Source organism: Pteropus alecto, unplaced genomic scaffold (assembly GCF_000325575.1).
Source record: "Pteropus alecto unplaced genomic scaffold, ASM32557v1 scaffold133, whole genome shotgun sequence".
NCBI lineage: Eukaryota > Metazoa > Chordata > Mammalia > Chiroptera > Pteropodidae > Pteropus > Pteropus alecto.
The window spans coordinates 4142-10930 of NW_006434368.1; the positions used below are offsets into that span (position 1 = coordinate 4142).

The following is a 6789-nucleotide window of genomic DNA, read 5'->3' on the forward strand; positions in this document are numbered from 1 at the left end:
TCCAAGATGTACCTCAGAAGTTGGGAATTATTTTGAGCTGAAGGCGGTTTTAACTGCCGGCTCAAAAGAAACTCCTGCTTCTCCCTTTAACTACCCATAAGTACTTGAACAGGAGGCCTTTTCTATAATAAGAGATTATCAGAGACAATCTCACTTTGACACACCTGTATGGCAGGGCAAACTTTTATTTACTAAACATCTTCTCTTTGTATCCTCCTACATTGTTCCTTGAAAGCCCTAAAGCATCTTATCTCATCCCTAGCTTGGAATATCTTATATATCACAATCACCTTTTCCATGTCTAAACCAACCCTGCATGTAGGGTCTCTGACTGTCTCCTGTGTGTGGGGTTCCCATACATGTGTATGTATTAAATTTGGTTATTTTCTCTTACTAATCTGTCATGTCCATTTGACTATTAGACCAGCCGGAAGAACCTTGAGGATGGAGGAGAGTTTCCTCCTCCCTCACAGTTTGCACAGTGAGGAGGATTACCTCAATGCCTGGAACCCTGAACTTCCCCCATGAGGCTGCTGCAGATGAAGAGATCCTAGGGTGTCTGACACAGGCCAGTGGAAGTTAAGGGTTCTTACCATGTCATCACACCGAAAATCTCTCTGTGGATCTGGTGGGAGTGAAAGTTTTGAGAGCCTTTCTTTCTTCTCAATTTGATTGGCAGCAGAAAACATTTGTTAAACTATTTTCTAGGTATAGTGACCCTTGGTTACTTGGTAGGAGTACCATGGGGTTGGTTTTTCTCTGTCTCTGTCTTGTTTCTCTGCTTTCGTCTTGTTATGTGTCCTGAGAGCTTGGCCTTATTGCCAGTGAGAATGTTTTCTCTCTGCCTGTACCAACCAGTGCACTTGTCAACATGCACCTTTCCTCTGTCCAGCCAGGACAAGCTGTCAGGAGCTTTCCTGTGTCTATCCCATTGCTCCCAGAGATGGTCTGTTATCTCTGCCAGCTGGAGGATGCTTATGCAGGCAAATAGGCTGTGGGTCCAAGCTTAGGGAATCTTAAATCTTATTCTTTTCAAGGCAGAAAAGCACGTGATTCTCTGTTTTGGAACAGCTGTTTAAAGACAGGGCTCCCCATCTTCCTTAAGCTAACTCCAGAGGTAAACTTGTGTGAGGATTGCATTGTTTTGCATTCTCCTTTGCGAGATGCCTCTAATGTCCACAGTACTGGTTTGAGTTGCTATAAACCCTACCGTCATGGCCAGATGATGGCACCTTTTAATTAGCAAAACTTCTAAATTGAAAAAAAGAAAGAACATTTTTTTATACTTTATTTTTTTTTATGGTGACATTGGTTAATGAAATCCAATAAGTTTTAACTGTACACTTTAACAGTAAGGCATATTAATATATTTACACTGTGTGTTCACCTCCCATGGTTAGAACATTCTTTTAGAGAGCTCTTGTATTGTTATAACAGCTAGTCTTTAAGATTCCATTAATCAGATGGGAGGACAGAAATTAGAACAAAAGTCAAAGTCCATTCAGACTCCTTCCTATTTGACTTCACATATTTGCAGGCACTATTAAAAAAAAATCAGGACATTAAAAGTAAAAATGAATGAAAAAGAATAACAAAATCTTTCTTAAAGACAACCTAAAATTTTATGTCCTAACAACTCAACTTGGTAAGTATCAGGTTGAAAGCTCCAAAAGTAACCACACACAAACTGATTCAAGTTGATTTTTCCTCAGTAACGGCATTGAGAATCACTTGCCTTTTCTACCCTTATCGTCTGTATGGCTGCAGCTTTATAATGAAGTCTTAGGGCATAAGATTAATGAGCTTCAGATCTGTCTATAATCATGAAGATGATAGATTTCAGTTGGACTTTAGACTAAGAATAATATCTTGGCTTTAGATGTGTTTCAGGCCCAGGCCCATTGAAGCAGAACAGCAGCCCCAACAGCAAAGAGACCAGTAGCATGGTGCCGGTGGCTGATTTCAGAACCAGACACGTGATCAATTACCTCATCTCCCTCCAATCATCCAATCAGTATAATCCGTGATCCCAACTCCCTTAGTTTCCATGATTACTGATTTTTCCTGTATTCCTGAGACATTTGGAGAGCAAGGCCTTTGAGCGGTAGCATGACTGTGTCTGTAGGGCTTGTAACTCTCTAATAAACTTTACTATCTTTGCTGCAAAACCTGCACGATCTCTACTTTGGCTTAGACGCGTGCGGGAAGACGGACCCATTTTTTATTCCAGTAATTAGGCAACAAAATAACAATGTAGTCTCAAGCTCTGCTTCCAGCAGTTATGCCTCAAAGGGTCTGGAAAAGAAGATGAGTCTGACATTTCCAAGGCACGTTATCTGTAATACACAGATACAATAGACAACTTTAAAATTAAATATTGACCTTTGTCAAGGAAGCTACAGGCCTAGGACACGAGGATGCTCCATGACCCACTTTTAGTTAGGAATTTTACATGTAGATCACCCTGGGTGGTTACTTTGGTCTCCGCATTTGTAAGGCTTTATTAAGGGATTCATGAATGGGACAGCATCCCATCTAGCATTTAGAAGGGAACTCCCAGTGGTTGTAGAAAATGGAAGGATTTTATAGAAAGATAATAAGCCAAGGAAGCTGTTAACAAAAGAAAGGATTATTTTTAGACCAGCAAAGCTGTTTTGTGTAGAAAGTGAACAGCAAAAATTTTTATCCTCCAGATTCTCTTTTCCTTCTTTAGGAGGATGGCGAGGGTGAAAGTGACAGGTTACGTTACTGGTTCCTTGATAGAAAATTCCAGATGGGTTGATTAGGAAAGATTGAAACTGCCATTAGATCTGGTATTAAATCTCATTTTGCCTTCATGGGCTTTTAGCACCATTAACACCATTTAGGGCCTGTGGTTTTTTCTTTAAAGGTAGTATGGACAGTTTAATGGTATTAAATCTTTCAATAATTGAGCACAAATATCTTTTCATTTATTGTGTCGTCTTTAAAATGTACAAATTGCTGAATTAAAGGAGCTATATGAAAATTAAGAATACTTACTGCTTGAGTATATAAAGGCATACATATTATATATGTAATTAAAAAATGTGCACAATAGTTTAATTACTTTGTTATATTATTGTAAAAAATGTAATCATTCTGATACTCTGTTTCCTTATTTCTGATGGTTATGTGAAATGAGAAACCTAATTCAGGTGAACGTTTTGGGGAATAAATAAAATGTTTGGAAATATTTGGTGAGTCTAAGGTCTCTTTCTCGGGTAAGCAGTGAATGTACATATGCACGACACAGACTCATCAATAATGTCATTTTTAAGGTTGAAAAGAAACTTAAAAGAAATTTGGAGAGAATAAAAATTAAAAGAATGGTTAAGTTAAAATGAAACTAAGTCTATGGCCATGATACCCTGAACAAGCTCAATCCCGTCTGGACTCGGAAGCTAAGCGGGGTCGGGCTTGGTTAGTACTTGGATGGGAGACCACCTAGGAAGACCAGGTGCTGTAGGCATAAAAGACAAGAAAATAAGAGATTGTAAGCTGACAAGGTTCTTGCAATCTGTGAGGTCAACCAAGGGTTGCCTCACCTAAAAAAAAAAAAAAATAAATTAAAAAAAAGAAAGATCCCGTCTGGACTCGGAAGCTAAGCAGGGTTGGGCTTGGTTAGTACTTGGATGGGAGACCACCTAGGAAGACCAGGTGCTGTAGGCATAAAAGACAAGAAAATAAGAGATTGTAAGCTGACAAGGTTCTTGCAATTTGTGAGGTCAACCAAGGGTTTCCTCACCTAAAAAAAAAAAAAAATAAATTAAAAAAAAGAAAGAAACTAAAAGAATATAGACATTTAGACAAAGATTTAAAGTAGAATGGTAGAACTTAATTTTAATAATAAATTACATTTCCTATCTTAATGTACGAAGGCCTCAGAGCCAGAAACACATTGACTTTTATGCCATGGAGAATTCATTAGATCAGTTAATAAAGTAAAATCCCAAAGACTTGTGATTTTTTTTCTACTTAATGTGGGACTTCAATACAAAAGTCTTTACTCAAGGGAAGCTAATAGAATTATCTGAGAGGCTAAAATTTTGTTTCCTACAAAAAATTTATTGAATAAATATATTACATGCCTGTTGTAATAAATTAAAACCATAAGGTATGAAGGAAACAAATGTATGTTCACACAGTTTTGAATTTCAGAAGGCTGAAACAAGTCTCGTTGGACTAAAATCAATACGTCTGCAGGGTGATTATTCTGGAGGTTCCAGGAGAGAATACATTTCCTCTTCTATTTTAGTTTCTCATGGCCACAAACATTCCTTTGCTCACAGCCCTTTCTCCATCTCCAAAGCCAGCAATGTAGCATCTACTAATCTCTCTCTGATTCCAACTATTTTTCTTTCTTCTTCTACTTTCTAGGACTACGTCAATACACTATTTCTATTTGTATAATCACAGCCAATCTTTTTATCTAAAGGTTACTGATGGCAAAAGTATTCCAAAGGGTATCTCAATCTTTCCTTACTATAATAAATAACATGTTGAAAGTTTCCAGGGAGTAGAATGTAGATATCTTTTGGAGGCCCTTATTCTGCCTACTACAAAGTCTTTTTGTGATGTGTATTATTTGGTGATGCAAGGGTCTTTCTATAAAATATATATATATATCACAAGAGTTTGGAGAAACATGGTGGAGTGAGAGACATCCCCAGATCTCTCCTATTAAAACAACAATAAGTTGAACATCTAAAACTCAACAAAAAAGACCCAAACAGCATACCAGCATGTCTGAGAGTGGGATCTGCACATAAGAGCTACCACAGGTCAGAACCCCGGATGTCGGGCAGTGGACTGGGAGAAAGAAAGAAGCTGCCTCTCACAGCAGCTGGAGCTCCTTGTCAGAGGACGGGGAGGGGAGAAGGTACAGCAAGTTCCGTGACGAGCCCTTCCTGTGAGAGCTGTGAGCTCCACGTGGCCGGCGGCGGGGCCCAGCCATCAGGGCAGAAAGCAGAGAAGCATGATGGCAGAGAAACAACAGTTGATTTTTACCTCACATGGTTGTAAAACCGAGGCTGAGCCACAGCCCACATTTCCCAACTCAGAGAGTACCTCCCCTCATATACTCTACAGCAAAACCCGCGGAGCGCAAGGGGAATCTGAGCAAACGCTACCAAAACTGTCCTAACACTAAGAGGAACTGAGACTGAGAGTAGTGAGCATGATTAAACATCTATAAGAAAAAAAAAGGCATTATTAAGACTTTATATAAAGCAAGGATCCAAGAGGCTTAGACACCACCTATTGGATACCAAAAGAAAAATGCCTTCTCTGCAACAGGCTATTATTATTTATTATTATATAATAAATCTTTCTGGAAAAAAAGATGAACAGCAGAATACACTTCTATTAATGCCCAGGCTAAGAAATAGTTCATTAGACATCATGAATAACCAAGGTGAAAAGACATTTCAGGAAGAAAGAGAAAATCTCCAGAAATTAAGCTTACAAACATAGAAATATGTGACTTAAATGACATAGAATTCAGGATGGTACTTCTGAAAAAACTCAGTGAATTCTGAAACAAGTTATATCAACAATTTCAGGAATTGAAAACAATTAAATTAGCAGAATGAGTTGTTTAGCAAGGAGATTGAAACCCTCAAAAAGAACAGAATAGACCTGCTGGAAATAAAAGACACACTGCAAGATGATTGTGGAGAAATATGGCAGAGTGAGAGATGTCTCCAGATCTCTCCGCTTAAAACAATAATAAGCTTAACATCTAAAATTCAACAAAAAGCACCCAAACTGCATACCAGCAGGTCTGAGCATGGAGTGTGTGCATAAGAGCTACCACAAGAACTTAGGTGTCGGCAGGTAGAATGGGAGAAATAAAGAAGCTAATTTTCCTAGCCACTAGAGATTCTTGTAGGAGGAGGGGGAGGAGAGAAAGTGTGTTGAGTTCCCTGCTTGGGAGAGTTGTAGGTTCCGCTCAGCCTGTGGCAGGGCCCAGTCATCATGGCAGAAAATATAGAAGCAGAACAGCCAGAAAAGAACAGTTGATTTTTACCGGCTGCGGTTGAAAAACTGAGGCTGAGCTGCAGCTTCCATCCCCTAAGCCAGAGGGCCCCTCGCCCCAAACCATGCCAGACTGAACACCATGGAGCCCCAGGAGAGTCTGAGCAAATGCAACCAAAACTGTTGCTAACACTGACAGGAACTGAAAATGAAGGTAGCGAGTGTAACTAAACATCTATTTAAAAAAAAATAGACATTCTTAAGGCTTTTATAAACTAGGGCTCCAAGAGACTTAGATGCCACCAAATGGAAACCAAAAGAAAAGCTCGTTTTATGCAGCAGGCTAAAGAGAGACTTTATATGATAAATCTTTCTGGAAAAAAAATAGAAGAATATACTTCCATTAATGCCCAAGGAGAGAAATAGTCCACTAAACACCATGAACAACCTAGGTGACAAGGCATCTCAAAAAGAAAGAGAAAAATCTCCAGAAATTAAGCTTACAAACATAGAAATATGCAACTTAAATGACAAAGAATTCAGGATGGTACTTCTGAAAAAACCCAGTGAGTTCCGAAATGAGTCATATCAACAATTTCAGGAACTGAAAAAACACATACATGAGCAGAGCAAGGAGATCTAAACACTCAAAAAGAACAGAATAGATATTCTGGAGATAAAGCACACACACACACACACATACACACATACACACACACACAGACCAAGAGTTGAAAAACGAAATAGAAAGCTTGGTAAGTAGAGTCAACCAAATGGAGAAAAGGATCAGTG

General features: G+C 38.8%; 1 pseudogene; it reads left to right on the forward strand.

Annotated features, from left to right (window-relative positions):
* The first annotated feature begins 3371 nt into the window (after positions 1-3371).
* On the forward strand, positions 3372-3490 carry LOC112477630 (annotated as a pseudogene).
* The last annotated feature ends 3299 nt before the right edge of the window (positions 3491-6789 follow it).